We start from the raw sequence: 17,186 nt of genomic DNA, 5'->3' as shown, positions 1-17,186 counted from the left end.
TGATTCTATGGTTCTATGACTACTTCAACTGTAAAATAAGCAACTTGGTCTTTTATTCTCTTCAGTTGTTGGTGCAACATGTAGCAACGCATCATTCTAAATCAGATTTAATTGGGTAAAATACAAGAATGAAGGAGGGCTTTAGTCATCCTTCCCACCTTTTCAGATTGGCCAACGAAGCACCTTCTCCCACATTCCCGTAAGAGTGCTGCTGCACAAGCACTTGCCAGTTACCTTTTAATTATAATAATAAATGTGATTGCTTTTCATCAGCTTTGCCAAAGCCAGGCCATGAAATTATTGCATCTGTCTCGGTACCACAGTTCTTAGCTCCATTTTCTCCCGCCTTCATAAAGCTACACTAAAGAGTTGGCTGATGTGTAATGCAAGACTTTGTGGCAAGATATTCATAATTTCTCCTAGGGGAAATATCACATAAATTTGTCTTTGAGTCCCCAGCAGCGCAAATGTCAATTCAAAGGGTGAACCCAAATATGTACCTATTAAATAAAGTAGAAACATTGGAATAAGGAATTGGCAGGTTCTGTCTTCTATAGTTATTAGGTATTGAAACAGTCACTCTAGTCCCAGTAGGGCTTGGAAAGCATCTGGATATAGCTGATCAGCCAATTAAGGAAAGAATATGAACAAACTAATGACAAACATTCCCTGTTCACTTGAAGACTCTCACTCCTGCATTTCATTCCACTTGCAAGCACCTGATCAACTGTTAAATCACAGAGGGCTACTGTAAATCTAGTTTAAATTTAAAATAAATAAAAATAAAAGAATTAAGACTGTTTAAAAGACAAAAATAAATTAAGTTTAAAAATTACAGGAAAATCTGCCTCAATTAAAATCCCATGCTACTGAAGAAGCATTTCTACACTGTGGTATCCAAACCAGGCATCCCCATAACATTGTGCAAGAAAATGCAAGAGCAGTCTGTGAAGCCCGTACAAGATACCTGCTCCCCTGCATCATAACCATGATGCTACAAAGCCATTGCACTCTTGCACGCATGTTTGCCACAAACTATGAATTCATTTTTGCACAATGCCACAACATCAGCAAAAACAGCAGCAGGGAGCAGACAGGGATATCCTGCTCAGCTCACTTAAACACTGCAGGTAAGGCATTCTGCTGGGAGGTACAAGCTGTGGAAGAGGAGCACTACCTCAGGCAAACAATAAAATTGAATCTGCCCCTCCTCATTTCATGGAAAATTCATGAAAATGCCGAACTGCTTTGTAAATTCCATGCACAGTTTTATTATTTTATTAAGGAAAGGCACTTGTTTTTATGAAGAGAAGGCGTCTCTTTTTTTCCTGGTCATATTTTTCCTGGTCACCAGTGGAGTCAGTGATGAGCTGCACCTTGTACATGACGTGCACTATCCAGACTGGACTGAATGTAAGGAGACTCCAGCAGATGAATGAATGTTTCCTGTCTGATGCAAGTAGGATGCAAATACAAGAGCAGCAGAAGTTTCTAAGATCTGCTCACATTCCGATTTTTCAGACATCTACCAGATTTTGTGACTAAGAGTATGCAAGCAAACAAACAATTTATACCAGGCACAGTGCTGAAGCATTCTCAATGTCAAATGAAAGCTAAGTGAGAGTTTTCAGGGCCTTACTCTTGGATTTAAGCACAAAATCCTATCAGGAATTCCTAAATCTCTTTTCAGGAACATTTTTTGGATCTAGTCCTTAATATCTTGATGGCCTCTGTCATGTCTTTACATTCAGTAAAGGACAGTCAGATAAGTCTCATTTGCAGTAAGCATGCATAGCAGCTGTAGATTGCTTCAGATCATCAACAGTCTTTAATTATTAACAAAAGCTTTATTAGCCATTGGTCAAAAGGCTGGGAAGATAATTTTTCTTTCTAGTAGAAGATGCTTTTAATGCAATAACCCAAAATTTAAACCATATTTTAATATATTAAATGCAAATCCCATGATAATTTGCACATTATATAGCTAAATTGCTAAATAAATAATGTAGTGAATTACTCTTTCTATTAAAGAATATCCTGAAAATTTCTTTCATGAAATTCCTGTCTTGTTTTTCCACTCTATAAAAACTGTTCTCATTCTATCACAGTACAAAATGTTACTGGACAAACTTCATTCATGTTACCTTCTAATCCATTCTCAGCAAACATTTTAATGATAACATCTGCTGTTATAATAACAATTTTCAGTCTTTATTACTTATGGGATCTAAGACTAATCGGAAATATAATGTTTCACTGTACTTGAGAGTGACTGATCCCAGTATATAAGACTTTTTTCCCCAGTGCAAGACATTTCAGCCTTTGTACTTTGCAAATGGTATTAAGAAGAACTTGGAATTAAATCAGTGCAAATCAGAAATATGCACTGAGACTTCCTACATGTATCTGCTGCTTTGTCTCTCAGAGGAGAACTTGCCCCTGCATTCCCCAGCTATATTATCATACACCATAAAGGAAGAAGTGCAGTTAATGCAGTCAGCCTATTCCCCCCAGGAGTTCCCTCTGGTAGAGTATGTCAAAGTACTCCCAGCCGTCAGTCTGTCAGGTCTGCTTGGATGTTTTGGAAGACAGTGTGCTCTGAATGAGAATGCAACAACAGCAGGCTGACTTTTCAGCAGCCAGCTCTGATAACTCAGATAAATAGTCTTCTTGAGGTAAGAAATGATGCATATCAGAAGTTCCTGCCTTAGACGCCAAGGTTATTCGTCATGTAATTGGATATTGTTGGAGAAAACCATAATTAACCCAGATTTAAAGGCATAAGGCCATCTAGTGATTATATGTGGTCAAAGATAATCATTCTCTGCTGAATCCACTTTCATCTTTCCTATTCATTTACCTTTAAGAGATGTGACCTAACCAGATCTTACTTAAACAAAGCTGTGATTTCCTGGCTTGGTGATTATTGTTATATTACAGACTTGGCATTCCTGGAATTTCATTGCTATGGCAAAATAAAACTTACTTAAACTCTCCTAACAAAGAAGTCCAGGAAGTTATCATGTGACAGAAGTGAGGGATATGTACTTCCTCCAGCAGATGCAGAGGTAGAGTAGATGTAGTAAATACCTGCTGTTGCCATCAATTCTGCCTACACATTGGCCTATTTCATCCTAAAAGTATCATAAAAACTCTGGCTGACATACACGTAGGGCCAATTGATAACTGTGCCTTTATTTGCCAACTTTGGCTGGCCCTGGGCTGCCCAAATGCTGGAAACCTCACAAGACCCAGGGAATCTGCTACTCCTGTCCTCACCTCCCTCTCACCCCTCTTTGTGCTGTGCAGCTGCATTGCTGTCCCTCTGCTGATATTTACCGTATTAAAGCTGATTCCCTGTAGTCCTCATCTGTCCCTAGGGACTGTAATGGAAGTTTTTATCACTCCATGCATTGGTTGATCCAGGAGATTTTAGGACATAGCTGGATCAGCTGGCCCAGTGTGTTGAGGCAATTGGTCATCAGGCAGGCTATCTTCTGCTTCCAGGAAGCAAAGGGCTATCAGATCACAACAGGTTCTAGCTCCTGCCCCCAGGGAACAAACTGACGAAAGCTCACAAAGTTACACCAAACAAAGTAATTCCTCTGGCTCGAGCCAGCTGCAAATCCCAGCAGCCTTCTCCCTCACATCTCTTAGCACCAGAAAATTGATATGTCTTCTCATTCAATTATTTGCTGAATCATGTGATAGGAAGTCTAATTCCCTGCTGTGCTTGCTCTCTCATATGCTAACACACACTTTTGTGTTTCTCATTATAAACATCCGCAAACCGTCCATATAAGCATTACAAAACCTTAACATAAATGCTATGCACTACCTTTAAAGATAGAATATTGTTTGAACAGCTTCTTGGTTGTTCATTTTCTTTTTGAAATGCTTAGAGTATAATATGTTCTTCCTTAATGGCTACACAAATAAATGAGGCTTTGGCTTTTCTCCAGATATTTTCCCATTGTTGAAAGGAATATCTGTTTTTAGACTCTTTCCCGTTTTTCCGTAAAGGTAGCCTTATCTTCTTGGTCCATCGGTAACAGTTCGTTACTGATGTGGAACTCAGGCTCTTTGAGGTAGCCCTTCCTGTAACTACTGTTTCTGTCATCAATTGTCCCCTGAAACCTGGGACATATAAATGAGATTCAGTGTAATTTCTTAGGCTTATATAGAAAAAAAATCTACCAGAATTCTTTGGAGATATTTAATTTTGTTGGCCTATCACTGTGGAATAGCTGTTAATATTTGTTAGCTCTTATTCCATCATTGGCTGTGTATGGAAACAGATAACCCTGGCAGAAGTTCTAGATTGTTTTTGGTGAGTGAAGTTGGAAAAAAGTTTTATGAGACTGATACTGAGCTTTGGCTCAAGACTCATGGTATCAAGACTCATTTAGTATCAAGACTGATATGATTCTAGGACTGTTTAGTTATGTTTTATGCATAAGATCCAACATATTTTCATGTGTATTTTTTTTTGTGCATAGATCCAACATATTAAATAAATTTACAATGAATTTATTAAAACTAGCGATAAAAATCTCCTACTTGTGAAGTCGTTGACTGCATTCTCTCACTCATACGCATATTACTGCAGAAGAAGGAATTTTACCTAGGAGTAGAAAATAAGGCAAAAGGTTTTTTAAAGCAGTAGGCAATAAGTAGTAAAAAGGTATCAGAATATGTTCCTGAAGAAAAGAATATAAATAAGGGTTCTCATCTCTACGCAAAGAATATATATTGCACAATACTGACAGTGGTAAATTGTGTTTACTGATGACACATAGTATCTTGAGGGGAGCAGTGTGCTTTCTCCTTTCTTCTTTTGTACCTTGATATATCCGCTGTAAGAAAGCTTGTAGCTGAGGTGTTCTGACAGCCAGCAGAAAGACATGAGCATTCCTAGAGCTCTTTTCAGCTCATATTATAGCAATGTGAACTGCTCACATAGATCAGAGAATTATTTCTGTCTTTTCTGTTGGAGCAAAGTACAACTAGCTCAAGAGTTTCTTCTTCTATGAGGAGGAATGGGAATGAGAATAATGAAGAGGGCATTAAGAATTCGAGAGGACTCGTGTATAAAGAATCAAGAATCAGACATCCAAAATACTTTTTACTTGCCTGATCTAAATAATCTGATACCATTCTACTGAGTAGCCACATTTAAAAACAGCAGGTTCTAAACATAGGGGGAAAGGGAATTTTAAAATACTTGCTACTGGTGTCCAACCTTAGTTTTTAAAAACGAGCACAAGTAGTTCAGCCAGAGGAGTAAAGAGGAGGTTTCATGTTGCTTCACTTAATTCTCAGTGCCCTACATCTGCACATGTGAGAGTGAGTGTGTTTGCCTTGTCTTTCTATGACTGCACATATACACACTGCACATACATGAGCAACAGTAGGGGTGGATGTTTCCTAGAAAGCATGCAATGCTCATTGGGAAGTACTAAGTGAATGGAAGGTACTACCCGCATGTAAAAGACATTTTGCTCAGTATAATAAAGAAAAATCATTAAATTGGAAATGTTATTTGAATGCTGAGAATGTTCCATGATGTGGGAGGAATTAGTCTAGCCAAGAAACACGATACTACACATTTAATGATATTTGGCTCTGTAAGGAATGATGATGCCTTTTACTTAGATATTATACCATTTCCAGGATAACTTAAACCCTCAGGCTATGATTTTATGATACCAATGTGCAACGTCTTGAAAAGATATCCTTTTTAGTCAGACAATGCTTACTCATTAATTCCTGAAAATCAGTTAATTTTGATTGCTTCAAACTGGATTGCCTGGAATCAGGACACCCAAATCGGCAGTGTTCTTGGAAACTCACTACTTCTGCATTTTAAAATCTATTGATTTGTAATGAAAAGGGATTTAATACATGTAAATGCTTTTTAATGTAGCACAGCTGGAGGAGTTCTGTGTAAACTCTGAGCAAAATTTAACAAGAAAATGAAACAAACATATTCTGTAATGTGGAAAGTTGGTATTGAGAATGACAATTTTTCAGATATTAGTATTGCCCAGGGCTGACCCATCATTACTTTCAGATGGGGCGGGAAGCTCTTCTTCCTACCGAAGGACACATGCAGCTGGAGCAGAATGATTACACACAGGGATTTCTGCCTCCCTACGTTTTTATTCTGCAGATCTTCATACTGATTAGTTCATGTTGAAAAGAGTTCAAGCATTACCTTCTCTCGGAGATGCTCACCCCCTCCACTCAGCACACAGAGCAAACTGGCTTGCCTCAGCATCAGCAGCATTTTTTAGTAGTAAGCTGGAAGGGAAAAGATCTATTGCAGGTGACTTCAGTGCTGCAGCATGCAGTGCTGGTGATAGGCCATGTGGGGCATATCACCTGGCCCAGGAGAAGGCTGCACACGTGTCCTGCAAAATGACACTCAGGCAAGGAGGTCAGCTGGGGATACAGAACATCCAGAGGTCATGAAGAGCTGCCACTGCTACTCACAGGCATGACACACAGGCACAGCAAGGTGACAAACTCCTACTCAATTCTCTGACAAAATCACCATCATTTCTGAAGCTGGCTAGCACTGCTGCATTTCAACAGGCATTTGTTGTATTTACACCCTTCCTTGCCAGTTACTCTTGAACTCTAAGGGTGAGAAGATAGCTATAAATCTTCATAGTCCATAAAAACTGTTTGAGACCAGATCATTAAAAATGCATCAGCATCTAAGAGGAGATACAAGGCCTCTGCTACTATGCTATGTTAAATGTTCATTATTCCTAGAATATTTACATTTGCTTTCTTCCTCTAAGGTAAAGTAAGATATCAGTCCATATTAGCCATAAGAAAAAAGTTACAGCTATCCAGTGTGGCAGTTATGGGAGGCTACAAGCCACCTAGTTCTGGTTTCCTAATCAACCAATATTATCCAGTGTTGCATGGTTATTTTGCAGCTTACATCTCTGGCCTTCATCCCTGAGAAGTCAGGGGCAAGTGAGAACAGAGAAGTGGGCTTCAGAGCTCATCCCAGCACTGAGTTGTCTCATGTGGCCAGCCACGGAACCAGGAGGATCTCCTGAGTTTATGCAGCTTAGATACAGCCAAAGGAATTTCTTAGGATCACACAAGTAAAGTGTGATAGAGCAGGGAGTTAAATTCATATCTTCTCAGAAAAGAAGCAAACTACTTACTAAGGGTGTCGGTAATGCATGGCAGATATTTTGGATACTCTTGTTCTGACATCTGTAGAGATGTAAGACCATTACAAAAGCACAGTTCATTGTCCTTTATTTCCCCATAGAGACTGTCTAAAGGAGAGGGAAAGGGAGTGAATGCCATTAATAAAATGAAACACCATAAATAAGAGTAGATATTGTGACAATTGCTGAAAACAAGACTCTCTTAGTTATTCTCTTAACTTATGAATATTCATACAGACATTATCATTGCTGTTTTCCAGAGCTTCAAAGTCTGAATTTGTAGAATTTATACTTTTCAAGCAGTATTGCTGACATGTTTAAGTAAGTAACAGGCAAACCTCAAAGTTCTGGTGAGTCCATTTTATTCAAATAAATATTTAAAATTCTGAACAGTTATTGCAATTTGTCTTAGGATCGTGGAATACAGACAGAAAACCTAACACCAGGATTTTCTCATGAAATTCTCTTCCCTGGAAACAACTGAAGGGTAGCGCTTTCAGGACTACTCTCATCCTTTCACTTCTGCAGAAGTTGAGAAGCTCAGCTCTTCTGCCAAAGATGTGACAAAGTCTACTAAACAGCTGTTGAACAGCAAGTGTTATAATTTAGTGCATTTAGTTTGTCCCAAATGCTACTCCACTATGCATTGTAATTTTGGGTGCAAGCAGCCTACCCAAATACTAGCACAAACCTTGGCTGATTAGATTATTCAGCTGTTTTCCTATGGCTCCTATTTGGGCTAAAGGGAAGACATAGGCTCTGAGATACGGTGATTCAGAGTGGAAGACTAATTTGGGTACTTTGCATTGTGCCCTTGGTGACCATCTCATTTTCAATTTAAGTCATTGGCCAAGCTGGGTACCTAAGGTTGGTGTTGGAAAAGTTTCCCTGTTTCTTACACTGAGATTTGAACAAGAATTAGGACCTGTTTTGAAAACATCTAGTAAAACAAGGCTCTGACCACACAGACATCTGTTGCCAAACTGATTTAATGCACACCCGCATATATATTAAGGTATATTGTCTTTTAGTAATAAAGGAAAAAAGCAATTAGGAAACTTAAATTTGGCTTTATTTGGCTTTTATTTTTTAAAATAACCTGAAACTGTTGTATATCTGAAATAAAACTTATATTTGCCTTTAAGCCTTAAATACATAACCTAGTAAGTTAGTATTTTTTATCTCACCTGGACCAACTATCACCTACTTAATAAATGTCTGCTCCTTTCATTGTCTTTTTCATAAAATAAGAATAACTGTAGTAGATAGCTACAAATCGCTGAAACTATACTATTCTCTTTCACATTTCATTCCGGACCATTTCTCTCTCCATAGTTTACAGTTGGGTCAACAAAGAAACTTCTGCCACTTCCTCTTACCATGGTACATCCCAACCCGTTGGTCCCATCTGCAGGAATAGACATAAAATGCAGAGCTGTTAAGGCTGTTTCTTTTCCTTTTTACTACTGTTGGTTCAAAAGTATTTCAGAGCTCTACGGAGATGTTATCAGATCTTCCTGTCTCTTCTGTGCTACCTACAGCATTCCTATACACCAGCGATCTCTTTACCCAAATGCATGCTCATCCCTGCATTCACATTGTCCGATGCTCGCCCTTCCTTCCATATACTTTCAGATAGAAAAGTTTAATAGATTGATAAAGTTAGCTGAAAACTCAGCAGAGTAATTTTGCAACAGAAAAGACAGTGTTCATTTTTTTACTTATGAAAAATGTATTTTTATTAACAGTTTTTTCAGTGAGGGAAAGTTGCTTCTCATTTTGTTAAGAAAACAACCAGCACCACATTCTGACCTTTTCTGGTAATTTTACTTCTCTATTGTTTTGTTAATTTATTTAGTCCTTAATATTCTAAAATGTTTATTCAAATGTTATTCAAATACCAGGTTAAATGTTATTCAAATATCAGGTTATAGGATCTAATGCAATGTTTTAAAGTTATTTCAACAGAATACTAGCTACGTCAAAAGAAAAAAAAATCTTCTCCGAAGTAATTTATTGCAAATTTTTTAATTCTGCTTGATGGACATTTGGTTTTAACTTCTAATTTCTTAAAAATAAAACCAAAGTCTGACATTTTCATAAAACAAATTCTGCTTTCCAGATTGCTACTGCTAACACTGTTTTTATTATTCTAGCAATTGTTTTTATTATTCTAGCAAAAGGAACTTTGTAAAAAGAAACTGTTAAGGAACGAGCAGGCAGTTCTAGATGAGCATGCACTTCTGTTTGCTCTGTGACTAGAAAAGGAAGTATATGTTCACACAAAAATGAGACTTAAATAAGTATTTCCTCTTGGAGTTATATAAGCACATGTGACGGCATAGTTGGAGTCCTGAGACTTAGCTTTTAAGAAAGCAGCTGACGCAGATGGCAAACGTCAGCAAACGAGATGCAGTTCATTTTCCAGTTTGCTGGCATAGGAAATTGGTGGTTTAATAGAGTAATAGGCCAACTGATGTTTGATTTTTTTTTTCACATAGTCACACAATCTGGTAAAAGTTACATCACTTCCTTGCATGCTAGCCTCACTAAATTCTTTCCTGTGCCAACGTTCCAACCGAGGCTGGAAATTCCAGAGGATTTCTTTCCCTTTCTGAAAAGCCAAAGTTAATGGTGGTTGAAACCAGTTTCATCTGGTATTACTTGAACATTGTTATTTTACTTTAACATAACAGCAAAAACTGTGTAATGGGTTTCACTGAAGTGCATAAGAAGAGCCTGATAAAAATAACAGAAATCATTTTATCTTTTTGATCTTTGCAGAGTATTCCATTAAGAAAAAGCAAACATTAGCAAGAAGGTGAACTACACCATCATTTGGACTTCTTTACTCTGACCTTAGGACACAGTAACAAACACTCTGTAACATCTCCACTGAATAGAACTACATGGAAAGTGAATACAGAACAGGAGAGCAGAGTTGTCCCTGGCTCCCTTGAGCAATTCCCTGAGCTAAAAGAGGCACACAGCAATCTCTTTTAGTCAATAGCTCTGAGTACGGTCAGTACCTTGCAGACTTCAAAAAAGGTGACATTTTGCCAAGTCTGTACTTATAGAGACAAAACAGTGCCTATCATTCTAAGAATCTGATCTTGGTTTCTGAATTAAGCATCTTCAGAGTACAACAGCGAGTGGCTGAAAATGTGTGTGGGAGCAATCACTCTCATGTTTAGCTCTCTCATTCCCCCAAAGGGAACTGAAAAGTTTGTTGTTGTCATTGCTATAGGCTCTTTGTCAGTAGAGGACAAGCTACACAGAACCAAAACGTCTTAAAACTGGGAGATGTAGTAACGGGTATGCCTTCACGTATGATATTGCAGACATCAGAAAAATAGTTCAAAATTGAGGGATTCCTTGGGCTTGGAAGTATTGAACAGAAAGTTAAAGAAAAAAAAAATCCTAACAGATGTCTCAGGAAACACATGGGTTTACATATGGTCAGGATACCTTGCAAAGTGCACCACAGCTGGAACTACATTGCTGAGAGCAGCATGCCCAATAGGTCTGAGAGAAACAGTTTTTCCAGAAAATGTCCCTTCCATCTGTAAACCCACTGGAGGCCTTTAACCAGTTATAGATAGATTTTCCTCCTAGACTATCTACTCAGAGTCTTTTCTTTCTGCAGCATCGAGATTACATTTGGAGTGGAATCTCTAATGCAGGAAAAGAACCAACACGTGTTTGTGTGGCTGTCAATGTGGTTTGACAGCACAGTCATAAAATGCCAGAACAGGGGTGACACCAGACATCCATTATTGCTAATTCCAGTGGAGCTACATTTACACAGATGCATTTGTAAGAAATTCTAAGAGCTTGGTTACAAGTAAATATGGTCTGATTTTGCAGTCATAAAGATCTAGGTCAGAGGGAGCTTGTTTATTCAGTAGTACATTTGTGCATGTGTTAGACCTTTCCCACGACTTCCCTGTATCTCCTGTCCATCCCTGCAGCAAATTGCACACACTGCTGTCATGCAAGATGCAAGCAAGGAAAAGCTAAAAGGAAAAGATGTGCTAAAAGCATTATTTCAAACTGTTGCCATAATTTTTAGATACTTACATCCCAGTTGAGCAAATATGAACATACATCCTCAGTTCAAAGATGCAGTAATCCTTTTGAATTCATTGAGAATGTTCAATTACATAATATCAGTTATGTATTTAAGAGATATGCGTATCTCATCTGATTAGTCTCTTTCTCTACTGAGTCTTTTTTACCTGTTCACAAAAAGGAATGCTGATGGATGAAGCAGTTGTTACTGTTATAAGGTTATTAGAAAGATAACTAGCCTTTCCACTATCCTATGTAATAGGTTATTATTCTCTGCCTACCTGAGTTCTGCCTACATTTTCAATTAGATGCAGCATTCTTAACCTCCCACTCCAATACCATTGCTGATTATTAAACATCCAACACAGAACAGTTGCAATGATCACTGCTCAAGAGCTTTCCTTGAGGATGGTAAAGAGTTTTTCTGAAATCTTCTGGCTTCACCTTGGCTCATGCTTTCATGTAAGAATTCAGGGAGGACATAAACTAAAGGAGTCTGTCAGATGCATTGTTCAGTAAAGTTAGACATCGTAGTGCTGGCAACTTCCTTATTCCTCCTTCAGCAAAAAAAAAAAAATGAGAGATCAGCATCTTATTTTTATTGTTTTCTTATTGTTGTTTATTAAGGTGAGATGTCTTTATTATCTAAGATGTCTGTCATTTCCCTTAAAGCCCCATAGAATGTGGGAGATTTGAAACTGAACTTCTAATTCTCCAAAGCAGGCAATGGAAAAATTACACAACCTCACTGTTTCCAATTAGTTATGGACTTCTGTTTATTCCTTTACCACAAACATTTTTGCTTAGTTAGTAGTATAAATTGTTAATCATAAAAATGTGTTATCTCGTATGTGCTAAGAATGAAGAAAGAACTGACTCCTTGCCCTACAGAACTCAAGCAATTTATATTCTTCCATTTCCAGAACCTTTTCCAAAGGAGTTTGATCAAGTATCCACAATAACTAGAACATCACTGTAAACCTATTGTCTGTCTTTAACATTTCCTAGTAGGTGGAACTCTCAAGGAATGATCATAGAACAAATAGTGCATCCTTCCGTTCTGTTAGAATTCATCTCTCTATTCTTAGCACCAGTATGGTACCACGGGATGGTAGCAGATAAAAAAACTCCTACTATGTATCTTGAGTACCCATAAAAAAAGATAAAAGTAATTTAAAAATTTGTAATAAAAATATTAAAATAATCAGGGTTGGGGGAAAAAAAATTCTGATGTAGACCTTAGGGAATTTAGTATGTACAGTCTAGAGCAAAGACATAGTAATTGTCCCCAGAGAAATACAAAATTATTCATATTTAACAAGGCAGCAGTGATAATAGAGGTAGCTAAGAGTAACTGTTTTTATTAATAAGGAAAAAATTAAAATGGACATCTGAAATAAGACAAATGTGGGGTAATGAATAAGAAAATTATACTAAGATTTTTAAAGCAGTGGAGGAACAGGAGGTCATTTTTAAAGCAGGAGGTCATAAGCTCTGCACAGCTCTGCCTGTTTATGTTTCTTCTGTCATATTCTCCAAGTCTCTCCAGCAGTTTTTTCCCTTATCCTTTCTAAACGTTAGTTGTTCACATTCGTGTGTTCTCCAGTGCTCCTTCTATGCTGCCCTACAACTGTGCAGCACATTTTTTTCTTGATGTGTAACAACAGCATCCCATCATTCCAAATCTCTTTTCTTAAGCTCACATCACACCCCTGAAGCTTTCTAGAAGTTTATGCCATTGATGTTATCACCACTTGGTTCTGACCCTAGGCAAATGCCTGTCCTATTGTCTCTGTATGAATCTACAACCCCAAGGACAGAGGCAAAGGCGTAGTTTTCGTAAGTGATTATTAATTTAAGATGATTCTGCTGATGAGTGCCATCTAAAGACACATTCTTTATACTTTCTAAAAATCAGTATCTTATGGTCTTTGAAGCTGGTGCCTAATATTTGGACCACTTACTTAATGTTTGCGAATTGGTTTTGAAAAATTTAGTAGTCTTTATTCCATTTTTTTAAATAATGTACTGTATAAACAGGCAATATCAATTTTTTTCAGATATCTAGTTGGGAAAACACTAACTGTAAGTTGTGACACAGTGTAGTGGTATGGGTTAGCTGATGGAATAGACAATTTCTACTGGTGATGAATTTGCTATACTAACAATTTCTGCCATTTTTTCAAGCATGGGCTCAAACAAGTGCCAGGAATAACAGAATATAACTTCTCCTTTACATTGCTCCCTCAATACAGAAAGGCACAGATGCCTGCACTCTAAGGCAGCTGTCAGCAAAGCTGCAGACTGGAGGTCCCAGCATCACTTCCAGTACTGGCAAGCAGAAGGAGGTCGCTGCTGGGGAATGAAGCTTGGGGAGAGAAGCAAAAGGAAAAGGCTGTGGGGCTATGGGGAGAATCAAGGATCTTTCTTCACCATTCTTTTTCTGCAGCTTTTGTGTATCTGGCCTGATTTGTTGTGGGAGAGCTGCTGGAGACTGTATTTGGCACAGAGCGGGATAGCTTAAAGCCAAAAGGACGGTGCTATTGCCAGTTTAAACCATGGCTTTTCTTCTTTTTTTTTTTCTTCCTCTTTTCCCCTCCCTTCTTCTTCTTTGAAGAAAGGAAAAGAAAAAAAAAGGGGAAGAAAGGGACTTGCAATGAAAACCAGAGCACTGGGTTAACGAAGGCCCTGCAGGCTTCAGTGGGCTGGAAAGATACACCAGGCACTTCCTCTACCATCTGGCCTGCAACTCTGCTGCTGCTGCTCTTGGTACATAACTTTGGAGTGAATAAGCAAACAAGTAAAACTTTTTAAGACATACCAATTATGCAACACCAGCTATTAATCTGTCAGCTTACTCCCTTCTCTTTTCTCCAGCTACAATATTCCTTTTTGCAAGTCTTTTCCAGTTCTTGTGGCTACCTGTGAAGATAAAACCATGACAGATACGTACTGCCTTGTTAGGTTTCCAGACCTAACTCTACTTTCCTGTCCCTGGCACTGCTGCTTGGTATGGACGAGGGCCAGAGCCAATACATTCATATTTCTGTTGTCATCACTTGTGCTTCTGGGACTTGGAGTCTCAGAGAAATGCAATTAGCAGCAACGAAGTGATCCATCTTTGTGCAAAGATTTCCTTCCAATGTGTTTGGAGTCAAGAAGGCAAAAGAGAAGTTTTTGATGAGCTGAGTTTACTCAAGGACTGCTTTAAAAACTGCCACAAAGAGCTGAGTGCATTTCTGTGTAGGAGTATGTTATGCTTTAATTCTGATGGTTTTCCTCAAGTGTGCTGAGAAGTGTTATATTGAGGTCACATCTTCAAGTTGTGTAAACCATCACCACACAACTCAAGTCAGAGAAGTCCAGAACTTGAAAAATCTGTAGATTTTGTTTCTGGAAAGTCTCTGAGAGCGATGCTACAGTTGATTTTTGAGGCTGAAAACTTCATAGTATAGACTATAGAATCATAGAATCATTAAGGTTGGAAAAGACTTCTAAGATAAACTAGTCCAACCATCAAACCATCATCACCATATCACTAAACCATCTCCCTAAATCTCCCAGGCTTTCTTGTGAGCAGTGCTTATCTGGCTCCATTATGACAAAAAAGACAAACGGAAAGTCAATCACAGCAAAAACCTTGGATGAGTTAAAGATAAGTAATCACTGGACCTAGTACGATTTCAAAGCACAAGTTCAGTAAGAATCGGATGTATTATCTTACAGTTTCACCCATTAATCCCAGACAGCATTTCTTACACAATTTATTTCTTCTATTCACAACTGCTGATCCTTAAACTGACCAGAAAGCAGGAAGAAACTACAAGCAATCTAGAGCAATTGCTTTTATTTGACATTATTTGATGTTCACAGGAGAAATATATATACTGCCAGTTATATTTAGAATCACAGACTCAGAATCGTATAAGTTGGAAGCGACCCTTAAAGGCCATCTAGTCCAACTGCCCTGCAGTGAACAGGGACACCTACAGCTAGATCAGGGCGCTCAGAGCCCCTCCAGCCTGACCTTGAATGTCTCCAGGAACAGGGCATCCATCACCTCCCTGGGCAACCAATTTATTACACAGTTTTTTGAAAGGATCAAAACTATGCAACAACAGGCCATATTTTCTCTTTGGTTTCTGACTGGCTTCTCGCTTAGCATCTGTAGAACTGTAAACCAAAAAGTACAACAAATGCTTCACTTCTCACTGCCTGAATGTACCCACAAGGCAGGTACCTACCGAAGTGATGCAACTACTGTTGGTGCAAAATTTTGACAGCTTTAATGATAGAAAACAATAGTGACGATTTTGAAAACTCAGAAGATTGCTTATTGCTACTGTCACGAGTTCTGGTGGTTAAGCACCTAAGTGTTCAGATATCCATCTGAACATGGGGCTGGGCATCTGCAAATACATTCTCTTCCAAGATTCCTGGTATTTGTTGCATGCAGTCAAGCTGGAAATGCCACCAGGATGGCCTTTCTTTCGTGGTGTTCTATCACTTCTGATCTGTGTCGCAGATGGGAGCAGGAAGTGCAGATGTAAACAAAGATGAAAAACTGTAGCTGAAAAATAAACTTAATGGAACTTCTTGTACATCAAAGCCAAAATAGAGCAGTTTGGGCTTAAGGTCTAATTCACTCAGTAGTGTGCTGTCGTTTTCTAAGCCATTTGCATTTCAGATTATCCCTCTCTAGCAGAAACAATATTGCTTTAAAAAGCGATTGCACAATATGTACCAATATGAAGAACCTAAAATGCCACAAGAAACCATATAAACAAACAAAAAATTTTGACACCATACATCACTGTATGAACATGTTAATGTTGTGCTACTGTACTGTGTATTATCTATTTGTTTTCTTTGTTCTTAACCCCTTTGTTCCGAGTCAGGATATCCTGACGCTGAGGACACTGCAAAATAACAGTACAACAACAATGGTATAATTCTTTGGAAGCACTTCATCATTTTCAAGACAGCGCCACCTGAGAGTGTAGTACAAGAACAGTGGGGACTACAGACTGCAGTCAGAATGAGGATAGCTTCTGTAAAATCCTGGGGTGGCCAGTTTGAGGTGGGAGCGTTCAGACAAGCATGGCAGAGGGTCCTAGGACAGAGGAAACACCGTGCTGCTTTTGCTGCTATTGCCATGAGGAGAAGGGGCTTGTGCACAGTTTGCTATATGAAGGGTATTTGGTCACTTTAAGTCCATTTTCTGGAACTCTCTTCTCTGATTGCAAGTTTGTTGTTCCACCTGGAGAAAAGAAAGAACATCAACAGTAACCCAGAGAAAACAAATACATGCATGCTGGGAAGTATTATAATACCGACTAAGATCCCATTAAATATGTTTTCTGTGATCTTACTGAAGCCTAAGTGCTGGTACAGGAGACAACCCTCTGGCCCCCTGCTGTAGGGTTGGTCTATAAACTAACGGCTCAAGGCCATTAGCAGCAGTTTGTAAAAAAGTGAAGCAAAAGGTCTGGACAGAGCGAAGCACCTCCTGCTCCTGGCCGAGCACTTGCCCAGGCACCTGTGCCTTGGTTTTAAAGCCGTGGGGTGAATAATTGTGTTCTCACTGAAGCCTGTAAGTGATCGCTGCCACCAGGCAGTGTCCTAACGTGAACCCATTCAGGTGGAGCTTGCGGCCAAAGTAACGGGGAGAATCCCCCTTACCCAAAACCCCACTTTCAGCAGCACGTCGAGCTCCTTTCGCTTTTTTCCCCCTGGCCGGAGCCTCCCGAACCCCGCCGGGGCTACCGCTGGGCTCAGTTCAGAGGCCGAGTCCCCCATACCCCTATGGCCCCGCAGCGAGCCCTGCCGGGGTGAGGCGGCGCGGGGGGCGCCCCTCTCGGCAGCGCCAGCACCAGAGCACGGCGGGGACACTGCTCACCCAGCCCCGAGAGCGCCGGT

General features: G+C 39.1%; 1 protein-coding gene and 1 long non-coding RNA gene across 6 annotated transcripts in view; one reads left to right on the top strand and one right to left on the bottom strand.

The window, feature by feature from the left end:
• The window catches only part of PDE7B (phosphodiesterase 7B), a 167,389-nt gene that overhangs the window by 69,104 nt on the left and 81,099 nt on the right, over window positions 1-17,186 (top strand). The gene's annotated exons all lie outside the window — the stretch shown is intronic.
• LOC110395454 overlaps window positions 15,098-17,186 on the bottom strand; it is an 11,037-nt gene continuing 8,948 nt past the window's right edge. Inside the window, exons 1-2 of one of the 2 annotated variants that reach the window (XR_002436400.1) lie at window positions 16,950-17,180; window positions 15,098-16,527 (exon numbers count right to left, since the gene is read on the bottom strand). This is a non-coding gene — a long non-coding RNA (uncharacterized LOC110395454). Of the gene's footprint in view, window positions 16,528-16,949; window positions 17,181-17,186 lie in introns of those variants that run through there. The other variant, XR_002436399.1, reaches the window with a different exon arrangement.

This window comes from Numida meleagris, chromosome 3, assembly GCF_002078875.1.
Source record: "Numida meleagris isolate 19003 breed g44 Domestic line chromosome 3, NumMel1.0, whole genome shotgun sequence".
Lineage (NCBI taxonomy): Eukaryota > Metazoa > Chordata > Aves > Galliformes > Numididae > Numida > Numida meleagris.
This window is presented reverse-complemented; position numbering and strand designations above follow the sequence as displayed.